Here is a 24,682-nt window from a genome sequence, read left to right as displayed (position 1 = left end):
GCAAAAATCCACTTTATTTACATTCATGGAGAAAAGTACAAAGTATTAACATTTTTACTGATTAAAACTATACCAAATAGGTTACTTAAAGCTAAGGTACAGATATTAAGCTTGGCAGTTGCACTCAGATGGACTCATTGTGTTAGGCCCATGCACACACATTAAACTTGGCATTAAAGACACGGCAAAAGATCACTGGGGACCGTAACTACCGGTATGTTCCCCAGGTTCTATGTTCCCCAGGTTCTATGTTCCCCATTTAAGCGCCAAAAAAGGTTCTATGTTCCCAGCTTATCCAGCTTGTTCCCCACTTACCTCCACAAAAAAGGTTCTATGTTCCCCGCTCAACTTAAAATAGGTTCTATGTTCCCTACTTATCCAAAAATGCAGGAAACATTCCTTTATAATAATTAATAACAACTCAAAACACCCAATAATGGGGAGAGATTACAAATACTAGTGGGACAGGGGGCACTAGGGACATCTGGACAACATACTTTTGTTATGTCTGGGCATCATTCTGGACGAGTGGGCACCTGGACATCTGGGCAATAGGGACGTGGGCATTTGGATGAGTGGGCACATAGACGAGTGGGCACTTAGGGGTGGATACATCTGGGCACCTATGGAACATACAGTAGATCCTGTTTTTGCTTGAGAGGGGAATATAGAACCCTTTTGTGGGGAGGGTGGGTGGGGAACATAGAACCTGGGGAACATAGAACCTTTTTACAGACACCTGTACAGACACCTAATAAGCCATTTTGAACCAGTCCCACTGATATATGGAACTTTTTTTGGGGGGGTGGGGGGGGGGGGGGGGGGGGGGGGGGGTAAGTGGGGAACATAGAACCTGGGGAACATAGGGTGGACCCCATCTGGGGAATAACCATTAACCAAGAATATCTCTGTCGTAGCCACAACAACCCATCAATGACAAAGTCAGGGACAGCGGTTTAAAACTAATAGGGTGAAGTTAGTTTAAAGCCACTGGGGCAACACAAATTAAGTAGCAGCATAGACTGTACAAACAAAAAAGGGTAACAAGAACAGCCATCCAAAATGAATGTCATTATGCCTCGAGAGCAAACACAAGGCAACACACCGCCAGCAGCGTGAAGCAGGCAACCTGGACAAACGCAGTCTCTCTCTGCCTGTACAAACACCTACTATGCCATTTTTAAAAGGGTGGTGCCCACTGATTAATGTGGAACTGCCATTGCACACACCTGTCCCACTTATCACACAAAGCAGTCCAAAGTAGCCGTGGTTTGGAGGGCATCTGTGACATCCTTGATGAATGCATAATTTGCTCTAAAATGGTCTCCCAGTGATGCGTTTACATTTCGCCTGTCAGTTACAACATGCCAATCTCTGATTTGGAGGAAACATGCTGCAATGAAAGTCAGCAACAGAATTAACAATGCCAATGTTTCTCTCATACACTGTCTTGCTGTTATCAAGATCTTTTAGAGCACGATCAGAGTTCTGCTTTGTCTCCTGTGACAATAACCTTCACAGCTGGCTTCAATTTGGTGTTGTCATTGTCAACAGGCACATATGAGACATATCCGTCATTGATGTAGCGCATGCTGTAGCTCGGATCATGTCAATGGATTTATTTTTGTATCCACATCCAGTAAACCCAGCGGTATTATCTGAATTTTAGGGCCATTTTACATGAATATTCATGAGGTAGGTGCCACTAGGCATTTTCTCTGAAGTTCTCTAATGACGTGAAGTGGGAGACTAACTCTACCAATCAGTTCCTGAAACTCAATTTGCAGGCAATTACGGTATACTTGAACGGTACATTGACGAGAGATAATGATCTGACATCTTGTGACAGATGTGTAGGGATGGGTATTGTTAAGATTTGAGCAATTCCGGTTCCAGTTATGCTTATTGATCCGATTCCTTATCAATTATTTTATTGATTCTCTTTGGGCAAGGGGGTGGGAGAAAGAGTACTAATGGGTTCATTTAAGATACATTCTCTTTTATATGATATTCTCTGAATAGATGATGCACAGCATACACAGTGGTCATGTATTGTGCTATAGTACAGTGCTTGCAGCCATGCTGGGGGCTGGTCAGAAATAGTGGCCAATGGTCTTTTCTACCTCCTCCCCTCCATATGCTCCTCCTGTCATTTTCTTCTTTTTGTAGTTTTTATTTAAATGTATCGCCAAAAAAGTTTAGTTTTTACAGTGTGCTCAATCCAACGTCCTGTTTTTGCAGTGCTCAGAATGTGAAGGCACAACGTAATTTTTTTTACTGTGTACTCTATAACACGGCTGTGAAGCTTGCGGAGCTGCTGCTGTACACAGCTACAAGCAGAATCACTGTCTTCTACAGATTGGATCAACGGATTTACACGCTTTTCTTTCTTGCACATTTGATGTATAGGAGAGCATTTTGCAACACTGAGCACATTGGACATGCAGCCAGTTTTGTTGTAAGAACGTGGGAGGCGGTGGCTTGCAAAACAAACTTTTTAGGGCACGTCTAAGGGTCGATTCACACTCTAATAAGGAGCCTAACTAAGTTCGGTTCGGCACTGTCCAAACCCAAATACGGGTCGTCGTCCCCGGTTCGGGGGGTGTCAACCGAATAAACTCGGCTCCACGGTGCTGCAGAAATGTTGTGACCTCCCGACTTAATTTTGGTACTCAGCGGTGTCTTCTCATTCATTCAGCCCAGCTTCAATTTCATTTTCTCGGCTATGAAGCCAAGGAAACAGCGGTAATTTGGGAGGGAGACACGCCGACTTCCAAATGCTTGTGTGGCCGTGATTTGAGCGTTGCATAGCGGATACATTGTCAGCTGGTTCTCACTATGGCACACACACACACACACACACACATACACAAACACACACACACACACACACAGCTTTGCTGCGTCTCGCTGACCGTTTTCAAGAGGAAAGAAGAGCTTAAAGTAAACACAACTTTGCTAGTGTTCCGTTTTGATAGCCTGTTTCTATGGTTTATAGCCGATCTGCAAGCTCCGCGACGAATTGTGACTGTGATGCATGCAGCAAGGCGGCATGTCTATAATGTGAGCTTGTAGATTCAGTGTTTTCGACGGAGCTCGCGCGTGTGTGAGAGTCATAAGAGAGACAGAGAGACCCCGACGCTGCGCTGCTGCTCACTGGACCTCCAGCGTGCAGCCGCGAGGGCCAGTCAGATATGTATTTTCATGCCGCAGACCTCCAATATTTACATGCAACTTCGGCACTAGCCGTTAAGAAAGTATGGATGAACTCCCCCCGAATCTAAATAATTTTGGGTTGGGGAGCCCTCCCGAACCGAAATTAGGCTCCTTATTAGAGTGTGAAACGACCCTAACTCGGACGCAGAACGGGAAGACTTGTCCGTTCATGCAGTGAGCTTGAGTAACAACTGAACTAGGAAAGCTGTCTCATTATCAAAACTAGCATAGCACACAGGTGCAGCCAATGCCAGTGTGACATTGGGAGCTTGTCACTGTTACTACATGTCATCTTTTCAACACCCGACTCTAACCCTCACCCTAACCCTAACCTCTGTGGAGTGAGTCGCTAACCCTCCGGTCGAAATGATGGTCGTTCGAAAGAGATCGATTTTACCGTGACATTAACATGTACATTCTTGCGAAATATAGAGCCAGACTTTAGAACGCTTCTGCTTGGATGACATGTTGACTGCGCTCTAACAAAACAAGGCAGCGTGTGTGATGTCATCGCGCATATGCAGGCAACGATAACGGAATCGTTAAGGACTTTGGCTAACGATTCCAAGGAATCGATCCACAGGGAACCGGTTCTCAACAAGAACCGCTTCTCGATACCCATCCCTACAGATGAGCAGCGTTGACCCGCTCCTGGTTCGCAACCATAAGTAACCAATGGTCGATTATTTGATGCTCCATTGATACAATGTGAGGTGTAACAGCACGGTCCAGGTTGTCGATCGTCACTTGGAATGGAGCAAAACGTTGGATACCCTGGGAAACAAATGAGGCAAAATTTTAGCCAAATGTTATTTTTAAATTTGTACAATGAACTGATTTATGTCTACAGTACTAACTACATCAGGAGTATACATGAACAAAAAAACTTAACCCATACTGCATTATGAAAATGGGTAGAATAGAAGCCTTATAGACATTACATTAAGTCCACATTTAACAGCCATTTCCTCTTATGATAAAAACTTACCGGTATATAAAAGGCTGCTGGTCAATAGAACCTAATATTGGCACCCTGGCCATTTCGATTCTGGGATCGCCCGGAGTTACTGTCTTGAGCAAGACTCTGAACCCCTAACTGTGTTTTTTCATTTTACTTTTTCTTTAATTGTTTTTTTTTTTATATTTCCCCTTTTTTCCTGACTATCTACTGCATAGTACTGTCTTCTATCAGTCTGTCTTTCAATGTTATATGAGATACTTCAATGGTTTCCCATTTTTAGTTTTTTATTCAGCATTCAGCAAGAGATATGAAGCAGAGATAGGTACAAATATAAATGCTTATTTTTCTATTTAAAATACATCAAGTGACGGACGAACATACAGACATAGGAATTTGGAAGTAGAGCAAAATAATAATAATGGTATTAATGATAACAAAAGAATTAAAGAACTTACATGTTACAAACAAAACAAATCCCTTTCCCACCCACTTGGAACCCTTAGTTTTTCACCCGTTGGGATTATGTGTGTTCTTGTTTATTTGTTTATGTTTTTTGAGTAGTTAGCTTTGTTGACTTAGAGAGAAGAAGAAAGAAAAGAAAGAAGAGTAGAAGAGAAGAGAAGATAGATTTAAGAATATACTAATGATAATGATAGATGATTTAGGAGAAAGGAGAAGGGAGATAGAAGAAAAGAAATAAGAAAATAGAGCTAAGAGGACAGGGAGTACGGAGGATGGGGTGTGGTAAGGTGGGAGGGGGTTTCCCATTTTAAGAGATCGGACATTATGGGGTGTCTGGAAGTCGCCTCAAGTTTTTAAAGTAGGTTATTACGGGGCTCCAGGTGGACATAAATCCTCCGGGGGAACAGCGTAAATCAAACTTTATTTTCTCGAGGTTTAAGCATGACATGGCATCTTTTATCCAAAAATCTGGTTTAGGGGGGAATGGAGATTTCCAGTCTAGAAGAATTCTCCTTCGCGCAAGTAGTGACAAAAAGGCTATGCTGTTTTGGATATTTTTGTTGAAAGTGAATTTTTTAGGGAGTACCCCAAAAATTGCCACTTCAAAGCAAGGTTGGATGTTTATATTAAACATCTCTGACAGAGTTCTGAAAATGACAGACCAGTAGTTCTCCAGTCGAGAGCAAGACCAAAACATGTGTGTCAGACTTGCTGGAGATTTGTGACATCTATCACAGATGTCATCAACATTGTTATACATTCTAGATAATCTAGCTTTACAGAAATGAGAGCGGTGCAAAACTTTAAATTGAATTAGGCTCAGCCTAGCACAAGAGGTACTTCCATTTATCTTAGTCAGGGCTTTACTCCATGTCTCTTCCGGAATATTTTCTCCAATTTCCCCTTCCCAACCAGATTTGATTCCATCGAGAGATGTAGGTCTCAACTGGGATATGATATTATAAATGTGGGACATAGATCCTTTTGGGGCGTCTAAGATGCATTCTATTCCCGTTTTGGGAGGAATATTGGGGAAAGAAGAGCTGTATGATTGGACGAAGTGACGGATTTGAAAGTATCTGAACATGTGGGAGGTTGGGAGGTTAAATTTAGCTGCCAGTTCTCTGAAATTGGCGAAAATTCCATTAATATAAAGATCTTTGAGTCTGACGAGTCCTGACCCCTTCCACAGGGAATAGGTTGGGTCTGTCGTTCCAGGAGTAAACAAATGGTTGTTACATATAGGAGTATAGAAAGAAAGTTCTCGAAGGTCAAAGGAAGCTCTGAATTGGGACCATATTTTCAGTGTGTTTATAACGATGGGATTGGCTGAGTATCGGTTTTGCGAAATTGGTAGGTTAGTTGTAATTAGAGCTAGTAAAGATGTATCTGGGCATGAACTGGCTTCGTTTTGGCACCAATCCAAATTAGGGTTATGAGCCCAACAGGTCAGTTTGGAAATATTAGCTGCCCAGTAATAGTGCTTGAGATTGGGGAGGGCAAGTCCACCGTCAAGTCTGGGTCTTTGTAAGTAGTCTTTTTTAATTCTCTGGCATTTTCCTCCCCATATAAATGATAAAATTAATTTGTCCAAGTTGCGAAAAAAAGATACGGGGATAAATACTGGCAGCGCTTGAAACAAATATATAAAACGGGGCAGAACATTCATCTTTATACTGTTTACTCTTCCTGCTAAGGATATGTTCATAATCCCCCATCTGTGTAGGTCCACTTTGAGTATGTCAGTAAGAGGTAAAAAGTTGTCTTTGAACAGAGCATTTGTGGTCTTACGAATATGAATTCCAAGGTAACGAAAGCCAGTTTCTGTTACACGAAAGGGTAAGGAGTTTCTGGGTATTTGGAGAGCCGGTTTGTTAACTGGGAAACATTCACTTTTATTGAAATTTAGTTTATATCCTGAGAAGGAGCCGAATCTATTCAGAAGATCAAGGATTTTTGGGGTGCTACCAACTGGATCAGATAAGTATAGCAGTAGGTCGTCAGCATATAGAGAGAGTTTGTATTCTGTGCCCCATCTGTGGATACCCTGTATGAAGGGTGCTGATCTGAGTGCGATCGCCAGAGGTTCTATTGCAAGTGCGAACAGCAGGGGGCTTGTTGGGCAGCCCTGTCTGCAGCCCCTTGAGAGCGTGAACAGCTGAGACTTCATCCCATTTGTAACCACAGATGCCTTAGGGGAAGAGTACAGTAGAGAAATTGTCGAAATAAAGTTTGGGCCGAAGCCAAAGTTCTTTAAAACCTCCAACAAATAGCCCCATTCCACCCTATCAAATGCTTTCTCCGCATCCAAGGAGACCACCACCTCTGGGGTCACCAAGGATGCGGGAGAGAGAATGACATTGAGAAGACGGCGGATGTTTGAGGAGGAATGACGGTCTCTGATGAAACCTGTCTGATCAATTGAAATAATATCTGCTACAACGGTTTCCAACCTTGAGGTTAAGGTTTTTGCAAGTATCTTGTAGTCTGTGTTTAGAAGTGAGATGGGGCGGTATGAGTTACAATTCAATGGGTCTTTGTCTGGTTTTAGAATGAGAGAGATTGATGCTTCTGTGAGAGTTTGAGGGAGATATCCCTGGTTCAGAGAGTCAACAGTCATATCCAATAAAAGAGGGGCCAGTTTGTTTGAAAATAATTTATAGAATTCAATTGGGTAGCCATCTGGGCCAGGGGTCTTACCATTTTGCATTGCTGAGATGGAGTCAATTATCTCGCTTAGCTGTAGAGGTTGTTCGATAGTTTCACGCTTCGTAGGGTTAAGAATCGGAAATTGAAGGTCGTCAAGAAAGTTCAACATGTCTGTAGTATCCAATGGGGATTCCGAAGTGTATAAATTAGAGTAGAAGTTTTTAAACGTGTCGTTAATCTCTGAAGGAATAACGGTACATGTATCAGATGGTGTCTTTATTTGAGAAATGTTTCTTGATGCAGCCTCTTTTTTTAGTTGGTGTGCCAGTAATCGCCCGGCTTTCTCTCCGTGCTCATATACGAGGCCTCGTGAACGTAATAGAAGTTTCTCTGTTTTCTCGATAGTGAGTAAATTATATTGCATTTGTGAGGTCAACCGGTCTTTGTAAAGTTCCGGCGAAGGAGAAATTGAGTATTCATTGTCAAGTTTTGCAATGCGGTCCGTTAGTTGGTCTTCTTGTTGTCTTTTCTGTTTATTGTGCCTTGAGCAGTAAGATATAATTTCTCCTCTTATAACCACTTTCAAAGTTTCCCAGAGTAAAGATGGAGATATCGAGTCAGATTTATTAGTTAGAATAAAATAATCAATTTTGTTAGAAATTAGTGAGCAAAAGTCAGGATCATTTAAGAGGAGAGGGTTCAATTTCCAGGGAGGGCGAGGTTTATGTAGGTTTGAAAAGTTTAAATCAAGCAGTAGAGGGGCGTGGTCTGAAATGACAATTGCTGAGTATTCAGTGTTCTTGACTGAGGGTAGGAGAAGTTTATCAATAAAAAAGTAGTCAATTCTGGTAAAGGTCTTGTGTACATTGGAGAAGAAAGAGAAGCTTTTTTTATTCGGAAATTGAAACCGCCACGGATCTATACATCCCATTAGATTCATGAATGTGGATATAGTTTTGGCCATTTTGGTGGGAGGTTTTTTCTTTGAACTTGATCTGTCCAATGATTGATTTATAGTGCAGTTTAGGTCACCACCAAAGATCAGACGATAGGAGTTCAAATCAGGTAGGAGAGCGATAACCTTCTTCATAAAGGCTTCGTCATCCCAATTAGGTGCATAAATGTTTACTAGGAGTACCGGAGTGTTGAAAAGGCATCCTGACACCATAATATAACGTCCATAAGGATCAGAGATAATATCTTTTGGAGTAAATTGAATCTTTTTATGGATCAAAATGGCAGTACCCCTTGTCCTTGCATCAAAATCTGAGTGGTAGATTTGACCAACCCAGTGTGTTTTTAGTCTGACATGGTCTTTTTTAGTCAGGTGCGTTTCTTGTAAGAAAGCAATCTCAGTTTGAAGATGTTTCAAGTGAGAGAGTATGCGCCCTCTTTTGACTGGACCGTTCATTCCCCCTGTATTCCAGCAAGTAAATCTCAGGGTGTCCCCTCCCACTCGCACACCACCGTTTGCCAAGTTAGCCATAATCTAAATTAATGTTGGTTAGATGATTAAATTCAAGGTAAAAAAGGATAGAGATAGAAATGAGAGAGAGAAAAGAAAGCAAGTGTTTAGAGAAGTCAACTATAATTTCTAGTATGGGCCTTATCATGAAGATCATGAATATCAATTGGTGAAATATAGGATCCAAGTTCCCCCTCCCTCCAACACAAAACTCAGACAAACAAAACATAACATAACTAAATAAAACCAACACATACACGTAGACATGGGCATTCTGAGAGAGATACAGTAAACACCAGTACCTAGCTTCAACTTGCCCTTTCAGACAGAAGACTGACAAACACATCAAACTAAACATAACTACGTTTAAAAGCCCTAACATTAACCCTATTCCTAAGCCTGTCTTCTCACCAAAGACTAGCTGCAGGACCCTAAACATTATGTCCTTCCTGTCACACTAAACTCCGACTCTTCGTTCAGAGTGAGTACGGGGTCCTGAACATATATAATGTCAAATATTTCGATATGGCACGAGTTATCAATTTTCAGATAATAAATTCCCCTGCCATCAGCACTAGCTGTCCATGCAATGTAACTTCAATATAACTTAAGAGTATATGAATACTACAATAGTCTGCATACCAGGTTTTAGTAACGGGTGGAAAAAAAGGGAAAGAAAGAAAAAAAAACAAAAAAAAAACAATTCCCACTAAAGCAGTATTAATGGTTATCTTGAATTAATTGTATTTAAAAAAAGGAGAAGGTGATAGTGATTAATTATTAACAATACCAGTAAGAATAATAGTTAATGATGGTATTGAGCAGGACCATTGCTACTGAGAGCTTTAATGGTAATGCCAATTGTTCACAATGAGTCTAATAGTGGGTCTAATGTTGACACAAGGTATTAAGTAATGGTGAAATACTGCTGTAGCTTGATTTGTTGTACATCCAATAGTATTTGTAAAAACAAGCATTGTTGAGAATGGTTTTGTAAATTATCCTTCACCATCTCACCATGATAGAAAGTGTGTGTGTGTGTGTGTGTGTGTGTGTGTGTGTGTGTGTGTGTGTGTGTGTGTGTGTGTGTGTGTGTGTACATCTTTGTAGCACAAGTGGAAAGGGGGGACTGTCTAATGTTGTGAAAAACGGGTTTGAGAAAAAAGTCCTCCTAATACACATTGACCCGTGTGTGTGTGTGTGTGTGTGTGTGTGTGAAGCTGTCCATGCAATGTAACTTCAATGTAACTTAAGAGTTTATGAGTACTACAATAGTCTGCATACCAGGTTTTAATAACGGGGAAAAAAAAGTAAAGAAAGAAAAGAAAAAAAAAATCCAAAACAATTCCCACTAAAGCAGTATTAATGGTTATCTTGAATTAATTTTATTTAAAAAAAAGAAAAGGTGGTAGTGATTAATTATTAACAATACCAGTAAGAGTAGTTAATGATGGTATTGAGCAGGACCATTGCTACTGAGAGCTTTAATGGCAATGCCAATTGTTCACAATGAGTCTAGTAGTGGGTCTAATGTTGACACAAGGTATTAAGTAATGGTGAAATACTGCTGTAACTAGGTTTGTTGTACATCCAATGGTAATTGTAAAAACAAGCATTGTTAAAATGGTTTTGTAAATTATCCTTCACCATCTCACCATGATAGAAAAAGTGTGTGTGTGTGTGTGTGTGTGTGTGTGTGTGTGTGTGTGTGTGTGTGTGTGTGTGTGTGTGTGCGTGTGTGTGTGTGTGAGAGAAAGAGAAAAAGATATAAGCATTATGCATGTACTAACTAGAAGATGAGACAAAAAGAAAAAGAGCCCCCCCCCCCCCCCCCCCCCCCCGTCTCCCCGTACCAAATGGCTGATCAGTGATCACCAAGCCAAGCTGGACACAAATCTTGGTTTGTTTCTAATTATAATCATCTCATAGTTCGAGGTCAGGTGCACACACAATATCAATGCTGTGCACCACTACCCCCGATCAGAAGTAGCCAAATTAGACCGAGAAGTAGGTGTTATACATAATTATGAAGGTAGGGGAGATTCGAGTGAGGGCGGAAGGCTCGTTCTATAGCTCGCCGTACCGCGGGCCGCGCGCCCGGGGCGGTCGCTCCACAAACCCGCAATGCGTCGCTTCCACGGCGCATCACGGGTCCGCAGACCCACCACCCCTAACGCAAGCCCCCCCCGCACGGCCAAGCATGGCTTCAGTTCAACTCGCGCACAATATCTCAGGTTACAGCGACTCTCTCAGGGAGAGAGCATCAAATCATGGCATTAAACAAATCGATACATTTTTTTTTTTTTTTTTTTTTAACGGCAGAGCCAAGAGATCTCAAAACGGGGAAAGATCCTAAAGTAACATCATTAAAGTACGAGCGTTGTAATGTTGTCAATCGCAAGGATTTCATTGAGAACGATAAGTACAATGGCACATTGAAATAAATGAGTTAGCCTAGTGGAAATCAATATATGTAGGGGGAGATTAAAGCAATGGGAAAGGTGACAAAAACAAAAAACACAATGGGGGGAAACAAACAGAAGATAGAAATGATATATATATACATGCATGGAATGAGATAGGTTGCATGTATTGAGGCAAATAAATTGGAAGTGATTTCGGGCTTACCTCAACAATCCAGTGCACGATAAAAGGCAAGGCAGTGTTAAAGAAAAAGGGGAATGGTCCCATGATGTCCATTATGATTGGAAGTGAAAAATAAAAATAATGATGATAGCGGCTGAAAGAGGGGGGGAGGGAGAAGGAAAATAAATAAAAAACCTAGAAAGAGGGGTGGAGAGAGAGAAAAAAGAAAAAGAAAACTTTCCAGGGCGTCTTGGTGTATAGTTCAAAGGCACATTATAGTTATTGTCTCCAAAGTCATATCCATTTCGATATCACGGTGATGAGCGCCGGTATTCCCGGCGAATTGTCATTTATGACTCGGGTAGCACGTTGATCTTCTGGTCGTAGAAGGCAGTGGTTTCCTCAGGAGAGTTGAAGATCTCGGTTTTATCTTGGAATGTTATCTGCAGGCGTCCTCCGCTTAGTAAGCGTGATCCAATCCCTTTTTCAAATAGGGATTTTTTGATTGGGTTGTATGCGGTGCGTTGTTTGGCTGTGGCCGCCGTTGTTTGGGCATAGAACCGCAGTGGGACGTCTCGGAACCTGCATTCGTTGTTGCGGGACCACTTCCAAGCCCTCTCCTTCTCCTGGATGTAGTGGAAGCAGATGACCATGGCTCTGGGTCTCGTTGGGTTCTTCTGGTCCATTTTTCCTCCGGATCGATACACGTAGTCCAGCGTTGGGGGAGTAGAGAAGACGTCTGTCCCCATAGCCTCCATCAGCAACTCGGAGACAAACTTGACAGGGTTTGGATTCTCACTACCCTCTGAGATTCCAACCACCCTCAGTAGGGAGCGGTTGGTTTTGTTTTCCACCGTTTCCAAGCGTTGAAGCAGTTCTTTGTTCTGTGCTTGGAGGGACTGCACAGTTGTCTCCACAGTGTTGAGTTTTTCAAAATTGTCCCCCACTATTGTCTCTGCTTTTGTCAGGCGGCTGTCGAAGGAGGAAAGTTTTTCTCCCAGAGAGTCAACGGACGCTTTCAAAGATTGTGTGGATTGCTGTATCAGGGAGGCTACTTCGTTTTTAAACATTTCACGTTGTTTGTTTAATGCAGACTCCAGCTCAGATTTGGTGACTGGGTCGCCATGATTGGAATGCTCTGTCGCAGCTGTGGACGCCGTAGGTAGTTCAGCAGTGGCCGTAATATAGCTTCTTGTTCCAATTTTCTGCTTCGGGCCACTCATTCTGAATATAGTTCAGGCTGTCCAACTATAAGTTAAATAGCAAAGTTGTTTGAGAGAGTCGCTATATAAAAAAAAAGGTAATTTCAGGAGACCCAACCTCGCGTGTGCTCCTCACGCCATTAACCGGAAACGGACTTCAATGGTTTCCTATGGAAATAAGCGTAGTCTTTGTCCTACTGACTCACCTGTTAATGTAACAGCAACACGCTCCCAAGCTATACATGTATCGTGGCATCCAAGCCATGGTTATTGAACATTGTGGAAAAGACATCGAGGTTAGGCAATTACCTTCTCCACTGAATCGCTGTGTGGCCCCAAGAGAGATTCTTCAGTTAGACCTGAAGCAGCATGGCCCTTTAGAACAAAACACATAATTGAACATGGTTAAAAAAGGTGCTGAGCAAATACTGTAGCAGTTCACTTCTAGAATGAGGGTAAAGATGTGTGGCATTAAATGTAATATAATTTCATTTTATCTTTGAAGGGTTTAATACAAATAAAGGGGGATCTTTATTATTTATTCACCAGTAGGACACGGCACATTGAGTGTCCATTCCATTTCCTGGCATTCTCCACTTGAATGACCTCTTCTTTCCACTGATCAATTCCACTTTGAGAGTTCATCAAATGTCACTTGACTTGCTTGCTGCAGGAATTTGAGAAAGGTTGGCGCATGATCTCTCCACTCAACTGTTGTCCATTTCAAGTTTTTCAAGTCTTCCCGGCTGGTTTATCGCAAGATGAACCCAAATCTGCAACTGACTAGTCTTTTTACTTCCTCCTTTACTTCTTTCAGCACTTCAGCAATCATCCTTCTTTTATTTCAGGGATCTTCATTAGAGCAGGTGGGAGTCTGTGGTACTGGCCCCGAAACAGCCTATCTGCAACTTTTTCATATGGCCCAGTAATGTGTCTTATTGATGTAGAATAGATGAACCAGCCTATCAGTTACTTTTTCATATGGCCCAGTGATCTGTCTTATTGATGTAGATATTGCATACTTCACAGTGACCTTAAACACAATTAATTATACCACAATCAAAAGGAGTGCAAGATAATGATGTACAGTAACAAACTTTATGTAAGGGGCTTGAAAACAGATGCATTGTGTAATTATTTATTATATAAAAAAGAAGAAAAAAAACTACAGTGTGGTAACAACAATAGCAGTCTGCATAAATCTTCTGATGTAGGCTACGCAGTGCTAGCTATTAATAATAGGTTGGTGTTAGGGCACACATTGGCACACCTAAGTGTAACACCCATTGATGATGTATTTAGCTCCAAATATGTTACTGGCTTGTATTTGACCATGTATTTAAAGGTATATTCAGTGACTGTATTTCATTCAAATACAAATATAATTGGTACATTTTCCATTCATTCGGCATAGCTCAGGGGTAGAGAAACTGGTATTAGAGCACGAAGGGTATAAATCCCGAAGGGTTCCCAGTTCGAATCCGGGCTCCCCCTGAGTTAATGTCGAAGGGTCCTTGGGCAAGACTCTGAACCCCTAATTGCCTCCGGTGAGTAGGTTGGTGCCTTGCATGGCTTCCTCCGCCACCGGTGTATGAATGTGTGTGTGAATGGGTGAATGTAATGCACAATCTATGTAAAGCGCTTTGGATTAAAAGCGCCATATAAATGCACCATTTACCATTTACCATTTACCCATTGATAATGTATTTAGCTGCAAATATGTTACTGGCTTGTATTTGACCATGCATTTAAAGGTATATTCAGTGATTGTATTTCATTCAAATACAAATATAATTGGTACATTTTCCATTCATTCTCCTCACTAGAATGTGTGCTGACCATATAAGGACTTCCACCATTGCGAGCATAGCTATATTTGGTTTTCAGAGGTGGCCAGCCAGTCCTCGACCAATCAGGGTAGAGTATGGCCGTAGTTATGTTATGATGTTTAGTTATGATGGTCAAAATAAAAGTTTTGAGAACCACAGTCGCTCTGAATTAAGAACGTCTGCTAAATGCCTTGTAAACTACTGAACTCAAACACACAGTCTCGTAGTAAATCAGTATCATACATATCCTGAAGCTGGAGACGTAGGCCTACTGATATTCAGTGATTGGGTCTAATGATCAACATTATAATGGTGTAAAAATCTATAAAAAACTAAACATTTCCACGCTATAAGGCCAGTAAGGGACAAGATGACCCCTGGCCACTTTCATTATCATTGAATACACCTTTAACCATAACAGGAACACAAACGGCTTCCCTTAAAAAAAAGATTAATTACAGGGAAAGGTCTTTTAAAATTGAAGAGGGGTCAGCTCCTTTGAGCTTACACACATCATTAAGATGAATACATGCTGTGGCGATTCACAGGGACACCGCCCCGCAGGTAGGCTCTGCACCTCGGTGAAACGCACCCTGGACGGGAGAGCGAGGCCAGGAGTGACAACGAGGAGGCTGGGACAGGAGATTGAAGGGCGGTACTTCCCCACTTACCTGCTTCATCAGACTGATCACCCTGCACATGTGCCAGCCAGAAGAGGAAGGACAATAAAAGCCACCTACTCGCTCTCCCACAGTTAGTGCTGGGATGAATACAATGAACAACGGGCATGCGGGCGGTAAGTAAATATGAAATCCCACATTTCTATATGTTAAATAGTGAACACCATCGTGACATGCTTTCTGTTTTCGTCCTAGGCCATATGGGGGAAATGAAATGGCTACTTTGATATTAAATTGAATGAATCCATATCTCTTCAGTTTAACCTGTCTTAGACAGTCCGTTCTTTTTCAATCCACACCAAATCTCTTTGCCAAAAATAGATGATCTACAACAAGCTCACAGCAACACATTGTGAGCATGTAGATCAGCTATTTTTGGTGAATGTTCCCTCCAGAATGAGAGTACTGGGGTTCACATGGTTAAACATCAAGTATAAAGTTGTCATAATGGAAACAGATATTCTTCAAGACATGTTGTATTTTAGGGGGAAATATTTACATATTTCAGTAAATGTAATTCTGGGATGCTGTAGATTAAAACATTATTTACAGGGGTGACCTAAGCCAAAATTTACATAAGAACCTCTTGGCCTGGGGGAGAGCATTTATCCTTCTAAGATGTTATAAATCTATATGCCTGGTCTGCAGTACAAAAGGACATACCCTACTTTATATAGTTTACCCAATCCAGTTTATTCTAATTACATATGCTGGGAGTCAATTATTCGACATCCTTCTGTTTCCATTGAACACTAAATCTCCACGCAAATCTACAAGCTCTTCATGCGTTGTTAAAGTGTTTTGAAGTTGTACACTTGCTATTTTTTACTGTTTATCCCAGTGGTTAATTTTGAAGTGTTTCTTTTCCAGAGAGCCTGAAACCGCTGACCCAGGTCCTGTGGAGGACAAGAAGTATAAAGTCTTTGAATCACAGCAAATGACACTTTTCCAAACCTGTGTGGTGTGTTTTGAGGAGACACCTGGCAAAGTCAGAGTAAATGGAACAGAGGTCTGCATCACACAGTGCTGCAATTCTCGTGGCCATGTGAAAGAGTGGACGAGCCAGCAGAAGATTGGGAAGATTGCAGCTGGGAATTTGCTGCTCTCTGCTGCCATTCTTGTCTCAGGAAGCATGCCGACCAAAGCCCTATGAATGCTCAACATTATGGAAGTGATGACCATCCATCACAACACATTCTGTATAGGCACCAGAAAGCACACCTTGCGTCTGCCATTGTCAATCTCTGGAGGGATGAGCAAAGTCACATCCTCACATCCCTTAAAGAGATGGCTAGAGCACTGGTGTTGTGCACCTGTTTCGAATGATATCAACGCACTTAATGCGAAATATTCACGTGCTTTCAGACTCTTCAATGCAGAGGTATCCATAGATACAGCATACTAGTATCTCACCAATGCAGAGAAGTATCTCACCAAGGCAGAGCTATTAGTAGTAAAATGACGACATCTAGTGGTCAACCTCAGAGGAGCGCAAAAATAAAACCTGAGGTGACTCCCAGCCTCGAACCAGATGCCAAGTGTGCTCTGTTCCCCAGTGTAATGCTCCACGCCACTGACCCCGACGGAGCGGCGCGGTATTGGGCGCCGATGAGCCCCGTGAGTCGCCACCGAGGCGAGCGCTAGCGAGCCGAGTTGCCGCGACGAGCGGTGCGAACGGCGCCCAATCCCACTCAGCCGCGTTACCGAGTTATGTGCCGTTATGGACAGAATAGTAAATATTCAGTCCCTCACTATCAACATCTACCCCACTATCCACGTCATAGATATCCACGTCATAGATAAATGCACAAAAAAGGAGTCACTTCATCCGTTCATTAGCTCAGTCAGTAGAGCACGGATGCAACAAACCCACGGTTTGGGTTCGATTCCCCTGAGGGGACTAATATTCAAGGCGAGAGATATCGGCGCATGCGTACTTCAAAGTAGATACTCGTCCGTGGATACACTGTGGATACTATCTGCGTTCAAACGTCTGAAAAAGGGTGATAAAGTCCGGTTGAATGCGAAGATACCAGTCGAAGCGGGTGTGTTGTCAGGAGATGGAAGGAGGACAGCCCTGGTCACTGTGCAAAGTCTGGAACGGTCAATGTTATTGAGCAGAGAATCAACCCAATTATTGATGTCCACATTGTACAGATACGTAATTATGTTATTTTCAAGTTGTAAATTGCTCAGCGACCTGTGATGACTGATCCATCTGGTCTCTCCTTTAGATTCAGTTCATAAGTCAATATGTCGTGTTTTGTTTTGTTTGTTCTCTCCTAGAGTAAGGAGTAGGGATGGAGCTTGAAACACCAGCCTACCCAAAATGGGTGGTTTAATTAGTGAATCAGCACTAAAAAAACAACTGTAGGCTATCACTCACCATCTAAAAAAAAGGTCACATGTACTTTGTGTAGGAGAGAAGATGGAGGCGCTGGCCATGAGGAGGGAAAGCATAGATGTTGGGCTTTGGACAAAATCCATCATCAACCATCATACTGGTCTGTTGGATCAAATCAGGGACGTGCTGGGCCCCTGATTCAGCCCGGGAAAAAGAGTTGGAGAGGCCCTCATTGAGATCTCTCTCTCCATAGCGCTGCAGCTACTCAAATATTTGCCATTTCAGATCATTTAAAAAGTTATGAAAAAAATGAATTAAACTAGTGAAAACAGCCGATCTACAAGCACACAACTGTGCTTGTAGATCTGCTGTTTTCACTACTTTTGTGCGACGGCCTTGTATGATGAAGCAGGGCTTTAAAATGTATACATTTGAATCTTGGAGATACAAGGTTTCTGCCCGACAGTGACGATTTACTTTGTTGGCCGCCCAGCCCTCAAAATGGAACAAAGGCCGACATTTTATTTAAATGTTTTTCCTAATTGCCCGGGAATGAACCGGCCGTTCGGGAGTTGTCCCGCTTTTCCCAATGGCCAGCACGTCCCTGGATCAAATCCATCATCAACCATCTGTACTGGTCTGCTGGATCAAGCACAGAAGAAGACAGATACCTTTATTATCACAATGGGGGAAATCAGTCGCCTGGAGGCAGCACAGCAGTTAAAGGTTATTTACAAAGTTACAGAGAAGTATGAAACGAAAAATATTGTACAGTGTACAGTAAAAGAGCAAGGTACACAAAAAAGAGAATAAATGCATAAAGTGTCAAAACAGTCAACGCTCATAAGTGTAATAGCCATACTTAAAAAAGCAAAAGGCAATACTTGAAGCACAACTTATCAATACAGTGCCAAACAAAAGTGTCCATAACAGTCAAAGCTAGTCAGTGCAAGAAGACCGGGACATGATTTTGGCCAAATGGCAGATTGTGCTTCATTATCTTCAGAAGCAACACACAGACCTGCCAGTTCCACTGATGCCTTCATGGCCCCGCCCCCCACCCTCCATTGCAAGAGCTCGAAAGACCCAAAGTGTGGCTGGAACCAAATAAGTTATCATTAGTGTGGTTGCTATAGGCAACACACTATTGTTCTAGGTCAGAGAATCTTTATGCCAGCTAAAGTGAATGTTTTTTTTTGTTAACCTTTGAACTGAATTTATCTGGGTTGTAGGCCAGATATCTTGGATTTAAAATGACCAATCAGACAGGATTGGTCATGCTAATATACATTTTAAGACAGAATTAATGTAGGCCATCAGTGGATTCCTCTCTACTCACGTCAGTACAACCAGACTTGCAATTTTCCAGAATTGCACATTTCTAGTTTCAATTGGACCATAATGTAATTATTTCAATGTGAACGTGAAATGGCTTTAATGTTAATAGTGCATCCCTGGTGTTTGACATTTTATTGTGTTTGAACCCTGCTCCCTCAGACTCTGCCAGCTCAGTTGGTCTAGAGAAGATTCTCCCGCAGAGGCGTCAATTGGGTATGGCAGGGGTATGCAGCTGCCATACCCTGGGTCCAGGGGGGGAAATAAAATTACTTTTGAAATAAATCCATGAATGTCTCTTTGTCTATCTGTGCTCGTTAATATGTTGTTAAATTACAGTAAAATAACTACAAATGCAAAAATGTACAAAATGTCGCTTCAACAAGGTATTATAATTATATTCTCCACACTTGTATTTTCCCCATCTTGACAAAATTGTATATTCCCACCCAGGTTCTGCACGCAGCGCAGGTCAGGTGCACAGGTGCAAAGCATTGTTGTTAATTGTGGCGCTTCTTTTCGAGATGCTAATACAGTTTGAGTTTGCAGCAGAGTTAAAATGGAAAGAAAACAGACCTCCCTGTTAATTTTTTTCTGCAAAAAGATTGCCACAGCTGCAGCAGCAGCCCCAGAAGCAGATGATGGAGATAGTGACAGTGACTTGCTGTTGATTAACCCTTAAGTGCTGTTCGGGTCATTTTGACCCGTTTTACATTTTCATTTTAAAAAAAAAGGTAGAAGTTAAAAATGTTTCCACCTGAAACTCACTGGCCTTAAAGATTCTTCTGAGATGAACATGTAAAAAAAATATTTTTGCACTACACCCATGCTACACCCCCCTCATATTTTTTGAACCTTAAGTGCTGTTCGGGTCATTTTGACCCGGAAGCACAGAAATACACAGTATTATGCCAAAACACAGACACACAGTCACCCCCACTTCTAACACCCCCCTTCCGAAGCCCCATTCTGAACCCTCCCCCCCTTCCTATAAGCATGAGCAATATTGCCCAGTATTAAATGAAGTCGTTTTTTTTACATGGATTTCAGCTAAATCAGTAAAAACGCCTAGCTCTTTCAGTGTTTAATGTGATATAGCAAAGCAGAAATGCAAACATTTACCAAATATACCATATGAATTGTTTGGCATTGAGTCAAAGTCAATGTATCATGATGATTTGTTAAGTTAAAATTTATATTAGTGTTGTTTTTTTTAAACCAAATATCCACCGGGTCAAAATGACCCGAACAGAACGAAGGTGTAGTGAATCTGAACAGAACTTAAGGGTTAAAGAGCCGGGAAGCAACACCACCACCAGCTAAAACAATGCGGCTAATGCTAGCAGTGACGGTGACGCTCCTGACATGGAGCTGGATGCCGTGGATTCTCATGAACCTGACCCCGAGCCCGGACCCAAGCAACAGCAGCGGCTGCTGCGGAAGTAATGCAGCCGAGACAGCGGAGCCGGTGCCGCTGGATATAAGTGAGTCGAAAGCGGACCAGCTCAGCCAGCCTAATTTGTCCACGTTCCCCACAACGAGTGGAAGACGATTCAATGTCTCTGTGTATATGAAACATAACTGGGTGGAATATTCAGTAAAACAAGATGCAATATTCTGTTTTGCATGCCGTCACTTTGGAGGTGCCTCCATCCAGCCAGGGGAGAGGGTAAGGCAGCGTGTATTCATAGACACAGGATATAAAGGGTGGAGGAATATGTCACAGAATCTGAAAGACCACCAAGACAGCCAGAGACACAGAAATGCTGCACTGGCGTGGGGAGAATTTAAGCAAGTGATCAGCGGAGGTCAGGATTCTATTGCAAGTAAAATAGATTCAAATCGGACAACGGAGGTGCGGCAGAACAGAGCACACGTTAGTACCCTGATAAAAGTCGCATCCTTTCTGGGGAGACAGGGACTCCCTTTCCGAGGGCATCTCGAACAAGATGACTCAGAAAACAAGGGACATTTCCTAGAACTGTTGGATGTATTTAAAGATGATAAGGATGTGATGAGCAAAGACGAACGCAGGTATGCGCATTATTCCTCCCCAGAGGCTCAGAACGATATGGTCAGAGTTATAGGAGAAAAAATCAAGAACACAATAATCAGCGAAATAAAGGAAGCTGAGTACTTTGCTATTTTAGTTGATGAAACTAAAGAAGGAGCAGCTGGCAATCTTAGTCCGTTATGTCCACAATGGGATGATAAAGGAACGAGCGATAGGGACATACCACATGAAGGATCTCACAGCAGAATCCCTGGCCCAAAGAATAGTACTTGAAACATCAAGTTTAGATCTCCAGTTGTGTGTTGCACAATGCTACGACGGAGCAAGTGTTATGCGGGGCCATGTACGTGGAGTGCAGACTATAATATGCGATAGGGTGCCTCATGCTGCTTATATCCACTGCCATGCTCATAGATTGAATCTTGTGCTTGTGAACTCAATAAGCGACATAGCAGAGGTGTCAGAGTTTTTTAGTGTTGTTAAAACACTATATACTTTTATTGCAAATAGCAATACCAGGCACACACTTTTCATTGAGGCTCAAACAAGGCTGGGCTCAAAACAAGTACTGCACTTGGAACGCACATGTCAAACTCGATGGCTGTACTGGTATAGAGCTGTGCAGAAAATCATGTTATGCTACGAGGCAATACTAGCTGTGTTAGACGCCACAATTGATGCTCATGCAGATGGATCCACTGAGGTAACTGGGCTTAGGTCAAATATGGAGACATTCTCTTTTGTTTTGCGTCTTCATGCCCTAGAACGAATCTTGAGTCTCACCTTGTATTGTCTGAGCAGCTTCAGGCAAAAAACCTTGCTATCACAATGGCTTCCAATCTCGTAAGGAACATGTTATGGTAAAAAGATTAGTATATTAGGCCCATTTTCGACTGCAGCTTTAGCTCCACACTACACAACACAACACCACACCACACCACACCACACCACACCACTCCACACCACATAAAATATCTACATTTTCCATTACACAAAGGTACCCCCATTCAGTAAGAAACAAATTGACCCTTTTAACTGTGATTATAATACAATAAAAATGTGTATTACAACTAGCCTAATTATAAGACATTATACTGGATTATAACTGTGATTATAATACACTATAAAGTATTAAAGGTGATACACCATGAAATTTCACTTTTCCTATTTTAAAACCTTTTTTTGGGGTCCCACTAGCACCTTCTATCCTCACAAAGTCCCATTTCTGACCGTTGTGTCTTTCTCTGGTTTTGAAAAGGCGAAGGTTAAAAGTATCCCACGAGTTCTCAAAACAGGCTATCCAGATTTGCTGCCGATGATGACGTCATCATCGGCCGTTTTTGAAGAAAAAATAATAAAAAAGGATTTTTTTTTTTCAAAAGTTTTTTTTTTCTTTTTTTTTTCTTTTTCAAAAAGATTTTGGGAGGGGTGGCGCAGTTCAGGCCAAAGGTGGTACTGCAGCTGAAATGCTCTGAGAGCCATTCAAAAATGAGAGAGGCTCTCTATTACTATGATAACTATAATAGATTATAATAGTGGTTATAACACAATAGAATCTATTATCATGTATTACAACTATATCCTGGTGGTCTAAATGAATGAGTCGTTATGAAGTGTTTGGCCCTGTTTGGCCTTGCTCAGACCTACTCTGGAGTGGATACTTTTTTAGTACCGCGTTTAGTACTACTTTCACGCCACTCCCAGGTCCTTGTGGTGGAAAACCTGGCACAAGTGGGCGGTTTGGAGTGGTGTGGTGTTGGGCCATGTTAGTGGAAAAGGGGCTTATGATAGGTGTTGCATTACTATTCAGGGACATGCTCTATGTTTGTTCTCTACTCTTCTCTAGTCATATTGTATACTGTATGTAATGATGTACCTACGGTATATATATATACACACTATATAGCCTTGTAAAATCAGTCGCAAGGCTGAGTTGAGATACTAATAACACATAATTGTACTCTTGTATAAATGTAAACAAGATATAACAGTAATACAACATCTTGAACTATTGCCATTTGTTTACAGAATACAGAACAAATGTTGGAGATGGTTGTCTGGTTGTCGGGATACAGTGACAGCATCCCAAATTTGTGATGCCTGTTTCGCCACCACCGTTGTGCCACGAGGCAAATCGCCCTGAGCTGAGCCATGCAGTAGCGGCCCATGCCAGTCGCTTCAAGAACATCTTGGGTGAGTTTCTACAATATCATTATGTTGTCCCACTAAGTTGTTGTCTCAGTATTTTATTTCCTGAGCACAGTGTAAGTTTGGAATGTTTTCAATGTAAACAACATGTATTTATCCACCTTGGATACAATGTATTTATCACCAGGGAAAAATATTGGTGGACACAAGGCCCTAGTTGACAAGAGTTCGCCAGCGGTCTTTACTAAGCCCTGTGCATTATTCCATCTACATAAAATATTACTAAGCCCTGTGCATTATTCCATCGACATAAAATATTACTAGGCCCTGTGCATTATTCCATAGATATTACTAAGCCCAGTTCATTATTGCATCTACATAAAATATTACTAAGCCCTGTGCATTATTCCATCAACATGAAATATTTTACTAAAAAATGACATTGCGCTGTGACCGTGTAGATCTGTGAGTTTTGCTCTGTTTGACCCAGAATAGGGAAGCCTTTGTTCATGAGGGTTATGGGATTGGAGACAAGTGTCCCTCAGTTGATAGTGGGTCAGCAGCGGCTCAGGAGGTTAGTGGTTCAATTCCTGGCTCCTCCTGGCTTAGTGTTAAAAAGTTGTTGAACAAGACACTGGGCAAGATAATGTCTTTCTTGGATTCCTTCAGCATGACTATGTTTATGGGTGAATTCAAAGTGTAGCTTGGATAAAGATCCTTTATAATTGCACACTTTGTCAATGTTGTAATACTGCACCTTTTATTTGGTTTGTTTGTAACAGAATATGGTGGTGATGGTCGGGAGGCTGCTACCCTCTCTGGAGAGGAAAACCTCTTTCAAAATCGGTATGAAAAGTCACCTTCAGGCGGCTGCTACCCGTGACTTGTAAATAGACTAAGCCCCCATGCTCCACCCACCCTTTTTTCTGCCTTTGTATTTGATGTTATGCTTTTTTTCTGCTTTTGAAATTGACATTATCCTAGATAAAGTACTGTTCTATCTAATCAAACCCAGTGAACCAGTAACCAAGTGAAAAGGAGGAGAGCTACTGTGCATTGGTGTGATCTCTCTTATGGCAGTGGTTCTCAATCTATACTGCAGTACCACCTTACACTGATTTCCGAAGCCAAGTACCCTCTTCGACTGACTTCAGCAAAGTTCCCATCAAAAGTCCAGTTCCCATGCCAATAGGGAGTTCAAAATAAAGCAGCATAATGGCAAATAAACATTGCTTTCTATTCGATAACAGTTACTAATCAAGTTATTGATCTAATTTGGTTTAGAAATGTACAGATGAGCAGGTTCACACAAACTCTGTTTTATCATTAACCATAACAGTCAAATACATATTCCCATTTTCTACTTGTTTTTCTCACTTACCCTTAGGGATACACTTAACCCCATTTGAGAAACACTGTCTTATGGAACCTTGTACAGAAACATAAATACATGGCAAATCCATAAGCTTTGATTGAATACTTTATTAACAGTTTGCCAAAGGTACAGAGGTACAGTTTGACATTATTCCTTAAAGGATAACACAACTCCATGAGGGCTTTTCTACAGGTTACATTGATTTTATGGTAGCTTGAAACCAGTTTAAGGAATTCCAGGATTATTTGGAAAAGTCTGTCGAACAACATTTACAGAACGCGCTGGAAGAGGAATCCTGTTCTACCTGCCAAGTCAGTTCCACCATACAAACTGTCGGTAGGCAATGTAAGGAATGTGAGGAAGAAATACGAGAATTAAAGATTGTATGTTTTTGGTGAAATATTTTGTTTTTGACA

Source organism: Nannobrachium achirus (assembly GCF_963921795.1).
Source record: "Nannobrachium achirus genome assembly, chromosome: 14".
In the NCBI taxonomy this organism is placed as follows: domain Eukaryota; kingdom Metazoa; phylum Chordata; class Actinopteri; order Myctophiformes; family Myctophidae; genus Nannobrachium; species Nannobrachium achirus.
Note: the sequence above shows the minus strand (reverse complement) of the source record.